Source organism: Heterodontus francisci, chromosome 8, assembly GCF_036365525.1.
Source record: "Heterodontus francisci isolate sHetFra1 chromosome 8, sHetFra1.hap1, whole genome shotgun sequence".
Taxonomy (NCBI): domain Eukaryota; kingdom Metazoa; phylum Chordata; class Chondrichthyes; order Heterodontiformes; family Heterodontidae; genus Heterodontus; species Heterodontus francisci.
In genome coordinates, this window is record NC_090378.1 from 13,882,130 (window position 1) to 13,901,745 (window position 19,616).

A 19,616-nucleotide genomic window follows, 5' to 3' on the forward strand; every position below is an offset into this window, starting at 1 on the left:
GAGGAGGTTACAGAGATAGGGAGGGTTGTAGGGGTTGGAGGAGGTTACAGAGATAGGGAAGGTTGCAGGGCTGAAGGAGGTTACAGAGATAGGGAAGGTTGCAGGGCTGAAGGAGGTTACAGAGATAGGGAGGGGCAGGGCAATGGAGTGATTTGAAAATAAAGATGAGAATTTTTAAATCGAGGCATTGCTGAACTGGGACACTCGCAACGGTTTGGGGAGTACAGTTCACTCATGACAGCAATTTAGGACAAAGAGCAAAAATACTATGAGTTCAGAAGCTTTAAAAAGACCCCCAAATGCAACAATGCAAGTTCCTTCTTTTTCAAGAAGTTGGATGGAAGGATGGTACAGGGTGATGAAGGGTCACACCAGAAACGTTAACCTGTCTTTTCTCTTTATAGAAGCTGATGTTCTGCTGTGTTTTCCTAACAGACTCTGCTGCCTGTCCTTTCCATGTTGCTGAAAAATCCACTGCCTGCCTGCTATCAGAGTGGGTGGGCATGTAGCTCCCCCTTGGCACTCTGTCTAAGGGGAACAATACAGAATTTTCTTTTCAATAAGCATTGCCTTTCTACCAGGGCTTCAGCCTGCTTATCTGACCTCGCTGTAGGGCCCACTTGTGCTCCTCTGCGAGCCCTCTTCCCTCCCAGTGTCTGAGCCCAGGAAGTGGGAAATTCCAAGGTAGGGCAACCATGCCTTGGCACTACCCCGGTCACACCCCTTGGCACCATTAACATCTCTCAGAGTCAGCGGGGAGCAAGGGTATCCAGGTCTATGCCTTTCCCAGCTGTGTTCTGCAGGGAACCTAGTATCTGGTGCAACTCCTGATAAGGGTGAGATGGGCCTCGATTATGATTGCCTCTTGTCAGACTCCAGTCACACTCACTGCCCACTGTGCCAAGATGGTCACCTGAAGGTGAAAGAGTACGGCAGCAGGAGCATCAGGAGAGGAGAGCAGAAGGTGCTAAACAAAACATTAAAGTGCTAGAAGGTAAGAACATACGAACGAAGAGCAAATGTAGCCCACGCGGTCCCTTGAGCCTCCTCCGCCGCTCTATAATAACAAGGTTGATCTTTAACCTCAGCACTTTCCTGCCCTATCATCATATTCTTTGAGATGGATTTTGCGCAGATTCGAAAGCAGGAGGCGACCCCACTTCGGCAGGTGGTGGGACCCAGGGAGGCATAATCCCAGAGGTGGCCAATTAAGTGGCATCGCCGGGGCAGTCATCCCAATTAAGGATGGCGCCCATCCCCCAGAGCTGCCGGCCCAATCAGAGTGGCCATTGCTGAGGCTGCAGCTGCAAGGAGAGGGCACCTCAATGGCCAAGCACCCTCGAAGAGGGATAGGTGCAGCTGGGGGAGGCCAGGGCCAGGCAGGCAGGCCCCTGTGATCGGGGTGGGGAGAGTTCGCAGTGCACAGGCAGCGTCTTTGCCGGGGGGGCGGCCATTGATACCTGGGGGCCCTTCCATGGACCATGGAGTGCCCAAAAGGGAGGATCCTCCCCATCCCCGGTGCCAGCTGGAATGCGTCGGTTCTCACTGGCAGTCTCCCCTCATTACGGGGGACCCACCCGACAAGGTAAACTGCCTGTGGAAGCAGGAAGTGGCCCTTAATTGGTCACTTAAGTGTCTCAATTTGGCTCCCGGCAGGCGGCCGATCTGCAAATGTTCCTGCTGCTGGCAAATGGCATAGTGACGGGAAGACTTTGGGCAAGCAGCCCAAGGTCTTCCCACCCCATTTCACCAGCCTTCCCAGCCCATCGCCAAATTCCGGCCCTTGATTCAATTAGTGTCCAAAAATCTATGGGTCTCAGTCTTGTAGTTTCATCAAGCACCATACAAGAGAGCTACTAGTGAGGAGTTGGATCATAGAATGGTGGGAAATACTAGCTCAAATAGCTGATATTGGCTAATGAGGGGTAAGGCTTCTGGCCATTTGTGGAAAAGTATCTCCTTTATGTTTTCTTCCAATGTTTCTCCATTTCCCTCTTCTCTTGAACGCGTTAACTCCCTTTATCTTCCAATGCAGTCAAGATACCGATGAATCATAATCCACCCGAATGGTAAAGCTGGCTTGAGGGGATGAATGGGCTCACCTATGAGCATTCTTGACATACAGTTTCATGAGCTTATTTTGCCCTCTGGTAGCTCACCCAGGTACCCACTCTCGTCACGTGGGCTTGAAAACAAACTAACCGTTCACCCAATCTCCATGCACCAGGACTAACAGCAGAACTCACTTGTCAGTGATCAGCTGCAGCAACCCAATTCTCCACACCACCCCCAACCTCTCTAATTGCAGAGATAGCAAGGCCAATTATTGCTAATGCCGTTCAACTAATCTCACCGGAGACCAGGAATCAAGCCTAGAGCATTCCTGGCTGCTTTGGACCGTCTACATACCAGATAAACTTGCCAGGCCTTCATGTGTGTCCTGTGGACTTTCTTGAAATAACATATAGGCAGCAAGCTGTTACACGTCCCTGTCGGATACAGCTGCTGCTTGTTACCATACCTCTGGCCCTTTAAATACTTCAATTCTTAATTCACACGCTAAGTACCTTTCAAGATTGATTGACATATTCACCTCCCTTCCCAGTAAGCAGTCGGATGCAATAACTGATAAAACAGATTTCAAAAGATAGTCAGTTAGATGCATGTTATAGCTTGTATCCTGAACACATTAAAGAGCATTTCCTCACCTTGCTTTCTTCCATCCCTCTTTATAGAAGCTTCTGTTAAGAAACAGGTAGTCTTGCAAATAGGAATTGCAAAGTCTCTAAACACATAACAGTCCCTTTTTGCAGTAAATTGAGTCATGAAGAGAACATTTGCTTGAGAAGATTTCATTTTGGCCAAAGTCATGAAGAGAACATTTGCTGTTGTTCATGTAACATGCAAATGATTTTGATAGGATGTAGAACTCAATCGAGCCATTAAACCAGAGAAGTTTACAGCACAGAAGAGGCTATGTTGTGCAGGCTTTTTCTTAGAGTAATCCAAAATGAATTCTGCTGTCCCACACATAGCCCTGTATCTACTTTGCTTCAAATACTTATCCAAGTTTCCCTTAAAAGATTTAACAGTCTCTGCCTCAACTGCTCTCTGTGGCAAAGCATTCCATGCTACTGCTCAGACAACCAATGAGCGAACATACAGAAACAGGCCAAATTCTCGACATGAGCCTCCTCCCACTCTATTTACGCCATGTTAGCCCATCAACATTTCCTTCTATTCCTTTCTCCCTTACCTATTTATCTAGCTTCTCCTAAAATGCATCTATGATATTTGTCTCAACTACCCTTTGTCGTATTGAGTTCCACATTCTCACCACTCTGGGTAAAGAGATTTCTCCTGAATTCTTTATTGATTTATTAATGACGATTTTATATTGGGCTGGATTTTAAGGAGCCCTCGACGTCGGGATCCGTGGTGGGGGGGGGGGGGGGGGGTGCCTGAAGATGGCCCCAGAGGAGGCCCGCCATGGACCTCGACGCCGGCAGGGCCCAGCCCGATCCTCCCGGCGATGGTGGACCCCCGCCGCTCGGTGTTGCGACCACAATCACCATATGCAAATAAATAAAATTAATAGATTTGCATGTATTTACCCTTAATCTTGTTGGCCTGCCATGAAAATCGGCCCGGGGGCCGGCACCCCCGCTCCTTCGGATCCCCGTCCGGGGAATCGAGACACCACACTGGTGGGAAGGGGGGAGGAGTTAAGTTTATCAGTACGGGACAGGGGAGTGTGGAGGGGTGGGTGATGGAGTCAAATAAGCGTCATGGTGTAGGGGATGGAGGAAAGGGTTGTACTTTAAACTTTATGCAGTTTGGCGGGGTGGAAGGTCAGATCTTTCAGGTGAGTGTTCTGGGACGAAAGCACAAATTGATAATTTAATTGTTATTGGGGGTGGGGGTGGGAAAAGGGCAAAAGAAATGCACTTATTTAATTTTAGTCAATCTGGCTTTAAATAGTTAAATAAGCCGGTAGGTCTGATAGCCCTTTAAAAATGGTGTTAGCGCCTGCGCACATGCCACTGACGCCATTGCCGAGAATGGTCTTCATGTGATTGGGGGGGTGGGGCGGCCTGCCCTGGCTATTTAAATGAGCCATCGCGCTTCAGATTACAGCGGCTCTTTGGCGTTTGAGCCGCCATATTTGGAGCTCATCGTCGAGATGGGTGGCAAACTCATAAAATCCATAGCATTAATGACCCCAATAGCACACGGGAAGTGAAGTCATTACAGTAATGGGGTGGATGGATAGGAAGGGAAGGGAGGTTAGGACAGTGCCATGGACTAGCTCACAAGAAGACAGACATTGGAGCAGGCAGTGCGGTCAACTAGGCTAAAAGACAAAAGGAGGTAGAGAAGGAAGAGGAGGGATAATGCACTGTGGTCACAGTCACATAGAATGTCTCTGATGACATAACAGCCCCCATCCCCAACAACACTTAAAAACCTGGTTCAATTTTCGTTTCAACACTTAGCTCCAGTTCCCAGCAGCCACCAGGGTGGAGCGGTCTGCTCCACTATCAGCGCTTTATCAGAACAGCCACTTAGGCAAATGTTAGTTGTCTTTTTCATGACTGGAAATGATCATTGTAATAATAAATATTGCAATGCAAATATTCCATGCTTAGACATACAAATGAAGAGCCAGTACTTGGGCAATGCCCCATAGTGTGCCCAGCCCTGGTGAAACAGCTCTCCAGTGCCTTCAGAAATACGACAAGGTGAGCCGACTGGCACGCAGATTTCAGAGACATCTTGAAGAAATTCCCAAAGCTCTATCTGGTATTTTATCACCAATAAATGTCCATTGATAATAGTGGACTACAGCAATTAGCGACAGAGAAACGCCAGGAAAAACACAGCATAAGAGCTTCACTCCAAATTAAAGTGAGTGTTAATAGGACATGACAAAGTGGGAATAGTCATAATAAAGTGAAGCATAGCAAATTCTGTTTCACACCAATCAGTCCCCACGGGACAAGCAGCTCAGGACCAAAGACCGACCTCTGACCTCCCCACACTCACTCTTCTATAGACCGATGACTGGTAAGGCCACTGAGTGTGAATCACAAATTAACGCCAAGCTGCTACACTTCATTCATACAAATCCTCCTTTCACCGTAAAACGCGAGGCAGGCTATTGATTTGCACATCTATTGAGGCTGCTTGGCTAATCTCATCAACTGCTGCATGAGTCTATTTTAAATCCCTGTCTGCTGACAGACAGTGAGCTGAGATGTCAGTCCTACCATCTTGGCTGACATCTTTCCCAACCTACTTCATCACCCATTAGACCCTTTGTTCCGACACTTTCTTGGAGGGTCTTTGATCATTTCCCTCAGAGGATAAATTTATTTCCTGTAGATGAAAGAGCGAGAAAAAAAAAAACCTGGTTTCATTTCCATTGAAACCCACAGGTTTAATAATAAAAGCTCCAGGTTCCTTCCAGTTTTGGCAGCAGCTTCCACTTTCAGCTTTATTAATATTACACTGTTCAACAAGCAACGGCAACCCACTGCAGAGGCTTGTCACACGGCCTCTCCAGCTAAACAGTGATACAAAGGGAAAAAGGTGGATGAATGGCCTGGGGGGTGGGGGAGGTGGGGGACGGCTGTGTTCTCTACTGTATTTTAGGCTCTAGTGATTGCTTCAGACGCCCATGGTGCAGCCACACTCTGCCATCCATTAGCCAGTGACAGCTGTGAAAATCCATTCATAAACAATTATCCCTCCTTCTCACGCTGTTTTGGGAGCTGAGCGCTTCTCTTGGCAGTTTAAAAGAGCGCCAAGTTCTTGCGGGAAAATTGGGTTGTGGGGAATGCGGGCTGGTGAGGGTGGATCATAGCAGAAGCGGTCTGGATTGGGGAAAGCTGTACGCAGACAGGCCCTGGACTAAACAGGCAAATGAACCAAAACCAAACCACCGGTTTAGTTAAAGAGAAATTCAAAGTGGAACAACAATGCCAAGTAATCAGAACCTCGTTAAGCTTTTCATTTAGAAGATAACATTAATCTGAGGCATGATAAATCTCACTTCGATTAATTTTACTTGCAATCAAATTTCAAACGCAAACTGAAGCTGAGCCAGTGTCTACAGACAGCTCCAACATGTTATCAATCTTGACAGTGCGTAAGGTAAATTCCCTACCAAATACATCCAAACCCGAACTCAACAGCATCTCAAAAGGGGGAGGGGGAACACTGAGGATAATTCCAAGATGGAAACGTCATCACAGTTGCTCATGCTAGCCTTGCTCAACTGGAAGGTGGCAGAAGGTATTTAACTGACTTTCTGGAGGTTGATTCATAGAATCCTAACCCTATCTACAGAGTGAGTGTGTGAGTGAGTGAATGAGTGAGTCAGCGAGCTGAGGTTCATTCTTCACTCCAGCTCAAATCAGGTGCGAGGTCAGCAGTACATCCACAGCGACCACCCAAACGCAACATCGGGATGTCTGAATCATTTGCAAATGGGCTGCAAGCATCAAACGGCTTTGGAAGGTTGGCAATTGGCCAACTCCTGCACAGGAAGTTGCACCATCTGGGAGAACAATTACTGGGTGGGATGTTCAAGTGGTGAGAATGAGCTGGCAGGTCATCCATGCCTTTGTTACCTCCAGGCTTGAATATCCTGTCAGGAAAACCCTATATGCCAGATGGGAAATATTAATTTAATCGGTTGGAAACTTACATTAGGCTTTTAACGAAAAAAACCCTCTAGTAACTTTAAAGAAAAAAACGAGCAGCCAAGATGGCCACTGCCATTTATATCTGAAATACCAGGAGATTGAACTGGAGCCAAAAAGTCTAACAAGAAGCCCAGCCAGAAAAATGCTTTGACTAACTGAATAGATTAGCCAGATCACCCTCATATAGCAGGACATCCCAAACCATCACGAGGCATTCATAAATGGAGCCGTCCCTCCAGGAGTAAACACTGCCAACCCCACCTAAGAGAAGTTTTGGGTTTTAGACTTTGGACCTCATTAAAAACAAAGGGGAGTGAGAGAACCATGTGCATCTGAAGAAACTGGAAGTTTTGCCACACAGACAAGCCAACAGGCAGTAATTGAGTGTACAGCAGCAAAGAAGGCTGCTCCCCACTCTCTCGCTCTCTTCTTTCTCTCTCCCCAGAAAACATTAAGTGAAAACCGTCTGCGACTGAAGGATCCTCCAAGCCTACAGACCGCTACAGCCAGCAACCAGGGGAAGACAGCCAACTACAGATTCTGCCTTGAGGAAAACACTGAGCACAGCAAGCCAGCCAAAATATACTTTGACCAACCAAGAACTTCAAGAATACAAATTCAGCTGAGGACTACTGGATCATCCACTTTACAGACTGTATTTAAGTTCCATTTATTCTGGACTTTAATCCAACCACCAAATCTTTTTTCCCTCCTGCTATCTACTTGTGTGATTCTCCTGTGAATGCGTGCGTGAATGTGTAGTGTATTTTTAGTATTCTTAAATCAGGTTAGCGTGTTAAGTATAATAAACTTGCCTCTTTTGTGTTTATAGAAAATCTGTCCAGTTGGTTCTTTCGCAATCACAGTAAAGGAAAAAGGTAGAACACTCACAAAGGTAGTAAGCACAACTACTGTTTAAAAGGAATAAACCCTGTTGCAGTCAAATAAGAGGAAGGGGCAACAGGGGTGCCTGAGACCCCCCTCCTCACCTGGCCGTAACAATCCCAATGCACTCCTGGCCGGCCTCCCACATTCTACACTCGGTAAACTGGAGCTCATCCAAAACTCTGCTACCCGTGTCCCAACTCTCACCAAGTCCCGTTCACCCATCACCACTGTGCTCGCTGACCTACATTGGTTCCCGGTTAAGCAATGCGTCGATTTTAAAATTCACATTTTTGTTTTCAAAACTCTCCATGGCCTCATCCCTCCCTATCTCTGTAATCTCCCCCATCCCCACAACCCTCCACGATCTGTGCGTTCCTCTAAATCCGGCCTCTTGTGCATCCCTGGTTTTAATTGCTCCGCAATTGCTGGCTGTGTGTTCAGTTGCCTAGGCCCGAAGCTCTGGAATTTCCTCTCTAAACCTCCCTGCCTCACTATGTCCCTTTCCTCCTTTAAGCCACTCCTTAAAACCACTCTTTATAAAGCTCATGTGAAGTGCCTTGGGAAGTTAGAGTGAGAACTATATAAATACAAATTGCTGTTGTTGCTGTCTGGCCTTTTGTGGTAATGGGTCCCAGGGTGGGAAGAGGTCTTGATGAGAATGAGCCGGCAGGTCAGGCCTTTTGGCTGCGTGTCAGGGACCGATACCGAAGTCGTGGGAACAAGCTGGAAGTTGGGCACCAAACAATTCCCTCCAAAACAAAATTCTCAGGCTGTTTTTTGTAGGGGGCTTTCAGGAATGTTGGTCAGGCTGTCCAACACATGGCACAACTAGTGTGTATACGCTGCCCATTTGTATGTGAAAATGCCACAATCAGGCCTATAACTGGTGGAGAAGCCTTTTTTATTTTATTTTATTTAGAGATACAGCACTGAAACAGGCCTTTCGGCCCACCGAGTCTGTGCCGACCATCAATCACCCACTTATACTAATCCTGCACTAATCCCATATTTCTACAACATCCCCACCTGTCCCTATATTCCCCTACCACCTACCTATACTAGGGGCAATTTATAATGGCCAATTTACCTATCAACCTGCAAGTCTTTGGCTGTGGGAGGAAACCGGAGCACCCGGAGAAAACCCACGCAGTCACAGGGAGAACTTGCAAACTCCGCACAGGCAGTACCCAGAACTGAACCCAGGTCACTGGAGCTGTGAGGCTGCGGTGCTAACCACTGCGCCACTGTGCCGTCCACTTTGCATGTTTGAAGCCAGGAGTGCTGGGTGCCCATTTAAAGACCTGCCTGAAATTGAGTTGCATCCTCATGATCAGGCACACGCTCTGAGCACGTCACCCACTTTGCGGCCAAATGCGGGCATGAACCAGCTCCCAGTCCGGTAGGTTCAGGTCCCACCGCAGGGCTTCAGCATGGTGACCTAAATGGACACTCCAGTGGAGAACATAGGGAGTAGTTTATCGCAGTGTTCTGGGGCTGAGCTTTGAAATACCGGTGGGTGTGGGAGTGAGTGCGTCTGCAATTTGAAAATCGTGCTCTCGGAGGTCGGCGCTAGCTCCCACTGCCTCCAAAACGTGAAGCAATTTTTAAAGGGATGCCGGGAGGGAGGGAACGGGAAGTATGGATGCCTCCAGTTAATTAGCAGTTGAGCTCATTGAGGAGCTCATTGAAAGGCTTGTCAGGAGCAGTTTGTAAGTTTCAATAGGAGTGCACGGGGAAAACACTACATCTGGAACATGGCAGGGTGGAGAACTCATGCACACTGTGGGGAGCCGAGTAGGCTATTCAAGGGCTTCTAAAGTATTGTTGAAGCTCAGAATAAAGCTCAGTTGCTAAAATAAAAGTGCCATAGAGTAGCCATTGCTGGAGCTGAAAGACTTGCATTCAGCAGTGGTGTGTGGTAGGAATCTGGATGTGAAGCTGCTGACATCACTTGGGCAGCAGGAGCTGGCAGGGGAAGGCCTTCTGAGTGAACGTGTGCCAGCTAAGGGAGGTCAGATGGGAACAAGCTACTCTGATAGTGGACAGGGCAGCCAGGATGAGCTTCAGCAGATGCAACCTCCTAGAGCGGAGGAGGCCAGAGGAGCACAGTGGAGTCTGCAAGGGGAAAAAGGAGCTACCCTAGACATTGTGTCTACTGCCCAACAGTTTTACTGCCTGTAAATGACAGAGCGCCAGAGCAATAGGAGGCTGTGCCTATCCAGGCAGATGGCCTCAGACATTTGCGTTCTGATCCACAAGGACCTGAGCCCTTGTGGCTCCTATGGCAGTCCCTTGTCTGCAACCATTAAGATCACCGCCACCTTGAATTTCTGTGCAATTGGGTCATTCCAGGGATCGGCTGCGGACTTAGGTGGCATTTTACAGGCGTCAGCTCATCACGCCATCAGGCAGGTCATGAATGCCATATTCAGGAGGGTATCCACATTGACACAGATCAGCCTGCGCAGGCACAGAGAACATTGGGCTTTGCTGCTGTCGATGGATTTCCTCAGATCCAGGGGGTCATCGATTGCACCCACATAGCCATTAAGGCACCAACACACCAGCCAGTCAGATTCCTGAACAGAAAGGACTGCTACTCATTGAATATCAAGTTGGCCTAATACCACAGGAAGCGAATCTTGCAGGTCTGAGTCCAATTTCGGGCAGTTTTCATGACTCTTTTATCCTCCGACAGTCCCAAATGCTGCACCTCTTCAGGCTCACATCAAGACTCTGTAATAAAAACAAATGACTGCGGATGCTGGAAATCTGAAATAAAAACAAGAAATGCTGGAACCACTCAGCAGGTCTGGCAGCATCTGTGGAAAGAGAAGCAGAGTTAACGTTTCGGGTCAGTGACCCTTCATCGGAACTCTGTAGGTGGCTGCTGGGGGATAGGGTATCCCCTAAAGAGATAGTTTCTGCCACCCATCCGCTACCCAGGCATAGATGGAGAGAGGCGCTACAACCAGAGCCACCTACGAACACGAATCTGAATTAAACAGACCATTGACATCTTGAAGACGTGCTTCCATTGCCTTGACCAGTCAGATGGTGTTCACAAACACAAACCAGCCAGAGTGTCTCGTATTGTGATCATCTGCTGTGTCCTGCACACCATGACAATACAAAGAGGCCTGGAGATGGACAAGGAGGAGGACCTGGAAGACTGCTTCACCTCGGAGAAGGACTGGGGAGAGGAAGAAGAGGCTGAAGAGGTGGAGGTAGGTTTCGCTCAAGAGGTGGTTGGTGACCAGTCAGCAGAGGACGCCGAGCAATGCCGTCCCAGACCTCAGGGTGAACTGCAGGCTAACAAGGCCACAAGGGCCACCCTGATTCAGCAATGTTTCATCTGATTGCCTCTGAGCCGTTATGACCAAAGAAATATGAACTCACCTTCCAGCAGGAGAGCTGTCACTCCTCAAAGACCCACATCTGTGAAGTCCCATTTCCAGCCATGACCATGCAGAATGAGGTTTCCATTGCCAACACTCTCCAACATCACAAAGCATGGAAATACACCAATCCCAGGGCCCTACAGCACCCACACCCACCCCACAAGACTCCATCCCCCTTTGAACATGAAACATCAATAACAAACATATCCAATTGATAACATAAACAAGTGATATTGCAATGAAAACAAAAGAGCAAACAAATGTGGAGAACAGCATCCTGATGACCCATTAAGTGAAAGCAACGGTGTGGTGTCTCTCTTTTTGTACTACTTCTACAGGGTTCTCCTCCTGTGGCAGAGGATGAGGTGCAGGCTGCCTGCTCCCTAGACTCTGCCCCTGGCTGAGATGCCCGTTGCTTCATGTACAAAATCATGAGAGGTATAGACAGGGTGGATAGCAAGAGGCTTTTTCCCAGAGTGGGGGTTTCAATTACTAGAGGACACGAGTTCAAAGTGAAAGGGGAAATGTTTAGGGGGGATATGCGTGGAAAGTTCTTTACGCAGAGGGTGGTGGGCACCTGGAACGCGTTGCCAGCGGAGGTGGTAGACGCGGGCACGATGGAGTCTTTTAAGATGTATCTAGACAGATACATGAATGGGCAGGAAGAAAAGAGATACAGAACCTTAGAAAATAGGCGACATGTTTAGAGAGAAGATCTGGATCGGCGCAGGCTTGGAGGGCCGAAGGGCCTGTTCCTGTGCTGTAATCATCTTTGTTCTTTGTTCTTTGTTCTTTGTTCTATCCTCGTCTCCGAGATGCCGGTGGGCGATCCTCCACAGGCTGCCTCGGCTGCGTCATTGAGGGGCAGCCTCTGTCACAAGGCCTTGTGGCACAGATGGTTCCTGAGTCGGAGGGGGCGAGGGGCTGAAGGATGATGCCGTTGCCCCCTGAGGGGTGGCCCCTTCATCTGCCACTTCGACCTTCTCAGCCCTTTCCTGTTGCCCTTGGATGCTGGATGAGGCCGCCGGCTGGGACGCTGCTGGCATCCACTCCAAGCATCTCAGCGCCATCAGTGACACTGAACGGTCAATGCTGCAGAGAGTCTCTCTCTTTCTGTGCATATCAGCGCGCTGCTCCTGCACCATCTCAGAGTGGTGCTGAATATGGCTCTCCAAGAGGTTGCCCAATCTCTCGATGATGGAGCACATGCACTGCATGGATTCCTCCATTGCCTGCCCATGGCTCCTCAAAGCCTCAGGGAACTTCGACAAATAGGAACTTGTCTGCTCTTGTTCTTGAAGAAGACTCTCCTTGTTTATGACACCTGAGGCCCAGCATCTTCGCCCAGTGCAGCATCGCTGTGTCTGTCCTCTGTCCTCTGAGGGGCACTACCCACAGCTGACTGTGCCTCACAGTCCTCATCCTGCTCACGCGTGGTGAGGTTTACCCAGTGAAAGCAGTCGAAGAGCCACAGCATTGGGCAGGAGTCTCCTCCATGTCCTTCACTTCAAGATAGAGCAATCAATGACCCCGCTATTCATGGCCTCCTGTCATGCCATCCCCCACCAACTAACTGAATCTTGGTGACCTCCAGCGCCATCTCCTCCGTCGGCATCAGAGTGTGTAGGCTGGCCACATGTTCGAGCCATTTGCTGAGTGTTTTGGGCTCATTTCAACTGCAGTTTGAGGGGGAGAATGACTCCTGAGTAGGCTGCCCTCTCTCAACTCTTCCAGCATGACATATACGTGAGCTGATGTGCCCCTCAGTGATGTCTCCTTCTGAACAGTGCCCCAATGTGAGAGTGGCTGCAGTCTCAATGATACAACTGGACACTTGATCTGACAATGTTAGGGAGAACTATGGACATTCTGTGAGGCCAGCTTGTATGCATGCTGGTGTTTACAGAGTTGGTGACACATCACCTTGTTGCCACTGGCCACTCACCTTACCAGACCTTATATGGTCTGAATCTCTTCCTGCACTGGACCCACATGTTTCTGGTGAGTCCCCGGCTGCTGACATCCATGGCCACCTCCACCCATGCCCTCTTGGTCTCTCTGGGGGGATTTCTCCTTCCTCATCTGGGAAAACGATATCTCTCCCCACTTGCCCCTATATCCATTAACACCTCAAGGGAGGCATCAGAAATTCATGTTGCCGCCCAGAGATGCTTGTCCATGACTGCACTGGCCCTTTGAGCTGCTCCATACCGTCAGGCAGTGGCAAGCCCAGTTGTGGCTGCTGGTTTCCTTTTAAAATGTCCCTCAATTTCCAGGTTCCACCTCCAGGCCACTCCTGGTGTCTCTAATTGGATGCTAAGCTCAGCCCCCGTCCAATTAGACACTTTTCATTTGAAAATAGCAACGTGGGATCAGAACCTGGAAACGTTCTGGGCGTCAGGTCCCTGACCATGGAACGAAAATTTAGCCCCTGATCTCCATACTACAGAAAGGACATAGAGGCAACGCAGAAAGTGCAAAAAAGACTTACAAGGATGGTATCAGAACTGAGAGATTATACAGCTCGCGGGAAAGATTGAACAAGTTGGGGCTTTTTTCTTTACAAAAGCGAAGATATGGAGTAGACCGCATAGTGATCTTTAATATTATGAATGGGCAGGACAGGGTAGATATGGAGAGAATGTTACTCAGAGTGTGGTTCGAATGTGAACCACAGGAAGTGGTTGAGGAAAATAGCTTAGATACCTACATAGGAAAACCGTCTAGTATATGAGGGAGAAAGGAATAGCAAGATACACTGAAACACTAAAATGAGTGAAATGGAGTGGGAAGAGACTCTGCAGAGTATAAACTCTAGAATAGATTAGTTGGGTTGAATGGCCTGTTCCTGTGCTGCATATTCTGTAACTGTATGTTGAAGGTGAGATATTAAGCAAAGACCCGGTCCAGGGTTAAAAATTGCTTGGCACCATTCAAAATGCAGTGAGTTCTTCCTGTGCCCTGACCAACATCCATCCCTTATCTAACTGATGCCGTCAAAACTAATTAGCTCCATTGCAGTCTGTGGGATCTTGCTGTGTGCAAAATGGCTTGTACACTTAATTAAGACCACTTAATTGCAAGTCCCTTTGATCCCTCATTTCATCAATACAACACACATTGCCTAACAGATGGTGGCTTGGGGCAGTGCATACATAAACCACTCATGTTCCGACAAGCCCTAAACCAGCGTGGACCCCTGCACATTTGCAATTCAGCCCTCACCATATGTCATTTAACAAAGTGTATACAGTTGCCCCCATGACCCTGTTTCCTCCCCGCCCACCACACCTCCGCCCCTCACTCCATGTTCTGGATAAAACTAACTCCGACAGATGAGGAAGTTACTTTGAAGAACAATGGACAGCTTTTCAAATGGCCTGGTGGATAAAGGCACCGCCTGGAATCAGCCATGAAGACCAGAAGCACCCAGATTCAAACTAACTGAACTCAGCTGGGGCAGCAATTGGCCAACTCCAGTGCCCCTGCATGGGGAAGGAGGGTAAAGAAAATAGCCAGGGTTGTTGCTCCTGATTGATACCGAACCCCTGCTTGAAACAGTTATTGTCTGGACACTGGGTTGAGGGTGGTGGGTGCCTGGAACGCGTTGCCATCGGAGGTGGTAGACGCGGGCACGATAGCGTCTTTTAAGATGTATCTAGACGGATACATGAATGGGCAGGAAGTAAAGAGATACAGATCCTTAGAAAATAGGCGACAGGTTTAGATAGAGGATCTGGATCGGCGTAGGCTTGGAGGGCCGAAGGGCCTGTTCCTGTGCTGTAATTTTCTTTGTTCTTTGTTCTTTGAGAGCAGGATCAGGGTTGGCTGTGATTCACTCCACAGCTGCAGAGTCTGCTGACATCGATTCTCTAGGCACTCAATGGTCCACTTGGGTGAGATGCCAAAGGGTGGTGGTTGCACTGGAACTGCACGCAGCAAGGAGACAGAATATGTTACGGTCCGAAGCAGCCTGTTACAGTCCCACGACCTCCATCACCTTGAAGGACAAGGGCAGCTGGTGCATGGGACCACCACCTCCTCCAAGTTACATATCATCCCAACTTGGAAATATATTTCCGTTCCTTTATTGATGCTGGGTCAAAATCCTGGAATTCCCTAACAGCACTGTGAAAGTGCCTCTATCACACAAACTGCAGCAGTTCAAGAAGAAGGTGGCTCACCACCACCTTCTCCAGGGCAATTAAGGATGGGCAATAAATGCCAGCCTTACCAGCGATGTCCATATCCCAAGAATGAATGAATGAAAACAGAACATCACGGTGAACCTTTGACGTCAAAATAAAATTGGCAGACAATAATTTTGCACCAGAGTGTGCAATTTACAAGGAGATGATTTTTGCGAAATGGAAGGGAATAGAGCAGCGTGAATACATTCCAACAGTCCAAGTGTAATCGCAAATTATAGCACTAATTGAATTGCCCTCCATACAGGAAATAAAATGGAGATGGAAGTTCACAATTTGCAGGCGGTCATTATATTTTACAGCTCTGTGAGGCAGACAGGAACTGAAGTGGAACAAAAGGTTAAACAGTTTTGAAAACTGCTTAATGCTGCTGGAGAAAGTGTCAAATGAAAAGTTTTTTTTAAAAGTCTATTCTTCATCGTTCCTGTTGCTGTGACCTTCTAGACTCAACAAAACCAGGGAATATAAATCCTTCCTACTTACTGTCAGGACTAAAACATTTCTGCTTAGATTTTTTCAAATTATCAACCAAAATCCCATAAAACATTATAATTCAAATTATTTTTTTCCAATTTTCTCCCCTTTTCTCTGCCAGCCCTAACTTTCTTGGGGGGAAAACTTTCACGCACAAAGTACTTTTTATGTCCTCAGAACGTCCCAAAGCATTTTACAGCTAATTAAGTACTATTGAAGTGGAATGTAGGAAACACAGCAGCCAATTTTGTACACAGTAAGGTTCCACAAATAGCAATGAGATAACCTGGTTTAGCAATGTTGGTTGAAGGAAAAATATTGGCCAGGACACCAGAGAGACCGCTTGTGCTCTCTTGTTAGTTAGGGGAACAGACAGGCATTTCTGCAGCAGTAAGCATGACTCCAGGATGGTGTGTTACCTCCCTTGTGCCAGGGTCAAGGATGTCACGCAGCAGCTGCAGGACATTCCTCTGGGGAAGGGTGAACAGCCAGAGGTCATGGTCCACATCGGTACCAATGACATAGGTAAGAAGGGGGATGAGGTCCTGAAAGCAGATTTTAGTGAGCCATGAAGGAGATTAAAAAGTAGGAATCTCAAAAGCAGTAATCTCAGGATTACTCCCAGTCCCACATGCGAGTGAGTATAAGAATGGGAGAAGTGAGCGACTGAACACGTGGCTGGAGAACTGGTGTAGGTGGGAGGACATCAGATTTTGGAGACATTGGAACCAGTTTTGGGCAGGTGGGACCTGTACAAGATGGATGAGTTGCAGCTTAGCATGACTGAGATGAATATCCTCGCAGAGAGATTTGCTAGTGCTGTTGGGGAGGGTTTAAACTGAATTGCCAGGGAGATGGGAACCTGAGAGGTAGCTCAGATTGGAGGGAAGCAAAACTGGTAACTTGTCTGGGGGTGTGGGAACCAGTATTAGAGAGGAATACCAAGATGCACAGGATACTGGGGGAGATAGATAGCACAAGACTAGGGAATAGTACGTTATTAGGTGGGGTCAGAGTAAGGGAGAAAATAATAAAGTCTGATTCAGGGTTAACGTGCATGTATGTGAATGCACAGAGTATGGTTAGGTACAGGTGAGGTACAGGCACAGATTGCCTTGGGGAAATATGATGTTGTGGCGATAACAGAGACCTGGCTCAAAGAAGGGCAGGATTAGATGTTATATATTCCTGGATACAAGGTATTCAAGAAAGATAGGAAAGGGAAAAAAGGGGGAGGGGTGGCAGTATTGATCAAGGAGAGCATTGCAGTACTGGAGAAAAAGGATGTCGCAGAGGAGTCGAGGAGAGAATCAATTTGGCTAGTGCTAAGGAACAAAAAAGGTGTAGTTACATTGCTCGGTGTTGTCTATAGGCCACCAGCTAGTGGGAAGGGCATGGAGGAACAAATTTGCAAGGAAATTACAGAAAGGTGCAAAAATTATAGGGTAGTTATAATGGGGGACTTTAATTATCCAAACATAGACTGGGATAATAGTAGTGTAAAGGGCAGCGAGGGCAGGAGTTCCTAGAGTGTGTTCAGGAAAATTTTCGACAACAATATGTTGCTAGTCCAACGAGAAAGGAGGTACTGCTAGACCTGGTTCTTGGGAATGAGGTGGGCCAAATGGATCAAGTATCAGTAAGAGAGCATTTAGGGGATAGTGATCATTGTATCATAAGGTTTAGGCTAACTATGGAAAAGGACAAAGAGCAATCCAGGATAAGAATAATTAACTGAGGGACAGCCAACTTCAATGGGGTAAGAATGGAGCTGGAGCGAATAAATTGAAGTCAAAAGTTGGCACGAAAACTGGTAGAGGAACAATAGACTACCTTCAAAGAAGAGATAGTTGGAGCACAGTCAAGGTATGTTCCTTCGAAGGGGAAAAGTAAGGCAAACAAATCCTGTGTTCCCTGGATGACAAAAGAGGTAGAGATTAAGATAAGAAGAAAAAGTGTGCTTATGACAGATGCCAGGTAGAAAATACTATTGAGAACCAGGCTGAATATAGGAGATCCAGAGGGGAAGTGAAAAAGCAAATAAGAAAAGCAAAGAGAGAGCATGAAAAGAGACTGGCAGCTAGCATTAAAGGAAATCCCCAAGTTTCCTATAGGCGTATAAATAGTAAAAGGGTGGTAAAAGGAGGATTGGGGCCAATTAGGGACCAGAAAGGGGATTTACACATGCAGGCAGAGGGCATAGATGAGGTATTAAATGAATACTTTGCATCTGTCTTTACCAAGGAAGAAGATGCAACCCAGGCAATGTTGAAAGAGTAGGTAATTCAGACACTTGGAGGGGTTTAAAATTGATAAAGAAGTATTAGATAGTCTGTCTGTACTTAATGTAGATAAAGAACCAAGGCTGGATGAGTTGCATCCAAGGATACTGAAGGAAGTGAGGGTGGAAATCGCAGAGGCACTGGCCATAACTTTTCAGCCTTCTTTAGACTCGGGGGTGGTGCCAGAGGACTGGAGAACTGCAAACGTTACACCCTTGTTCAAAAAAGGGTGTAAAGATATGCCACTGCAGGCCAGTCAGTTTAACTTCGGTGGTGGGAAAACTTCTGGAAAAAATAATTAGGGACAAAATCAATAGTCACATGGATAAATGTGAGTTAATTAGGAAAGCCAGCATGGATTTCTTAAGGGAAAATCATGCTTAACTAACTTGCTGGAGTTTTTTGACAAGGTAACAGAGAGGGTTGATGAGGGTAATGCTGTTGATGTGGTGTGCATGGACTTTCAAAAGGCATTTGATACAGTGCCACAAAACAGACTTGTGAGCAAACTTGTAGCTCATGGAATAAAAGCGATGGTAGCAACATGGATACGAAATTGGCTGAGTGACAGGAAACAAAGAGTAATGGGTAATGGATGTTTTTTGGGCTGCAGGTTTGTAGTGGAGTTGCCCAGGGATCAGTGTTGGGACCCTTGCTTTTCCTGATATATATTAATGACCTAGACCTTGGTGTACAGGGTACAATTTCAAAGTTTGCAGATGATATGAAACTTGGAAGCATTGTGAACTGTGAGGAGGATAGTGTAGAACTCCAAAAGGACATAGACAAGTTGGTGGAATGGGTAGACAGGTGGCAGATGAAGGTCAATGCAGAGAAATGTGAAGTGTTTCATTTTGGTAGGAAGAACATGGAAAGACAATATAGAATAAAGGGTACAATTCTAAAGCAGGTGCAGGAGCAGAGCGACCTAGGTGCATATGTGCATAAGTCGTTGAAGGTGGCAAGACAGGTTGAGAAAACGGTTAATCAAGCATTCAGTGTCCTGGGCTTTATTAATAGGGGCGTAGAGTACAAGAGCAAAGAAGTTATGTTGAACTTGTATAAGATACTAGTTCAGCCTCAGATGGAGTATTGCATCCAGTTCTGGGGACCACACTTTAGGAAAGACGTGAGGGCATTGGAGAAAGTACAGAAAAGATTCAGGACAATGGTTCCACGGATGAGAAATTTCAGTTATGAAGACAGATTGGAGAAGTTAGGACTGTTTTCCTTGGAGAAGAGGAGGCTGAGAGGTGATTTGATAGAGGTATTCAAAATCATGAGGGGTCTGGACAGAGTAGATAGAGAGAAACTGTTCCCACTCATGAAAGGATCGAGAATGAGAGGGCACAGATTTAAAATATTTGGTAAGAGAAGCAAAACTAACATGAGGAAAAATGTTTTCATGCAGCGAGTGGTTAAGGTCTGGAATGCGCTGCCTGAGAACGTGGTGGAGGCAGGTTCAATGGAAGCATTCAAAAGGGAATTAGACAGTTAAATGAAAAGGAAGAACGTGCAGGGTTATGGGGAGAAGGCAGGGGAATGGAACTGAGGGAGTTGCTCTTTCAGAGAGCCAGTGCAGACACGACGGGCTGAATGGCCTCCTTCTGCGCTGTAACGATTCTGTGTGATTCATAAAAATAGTTTTATGGG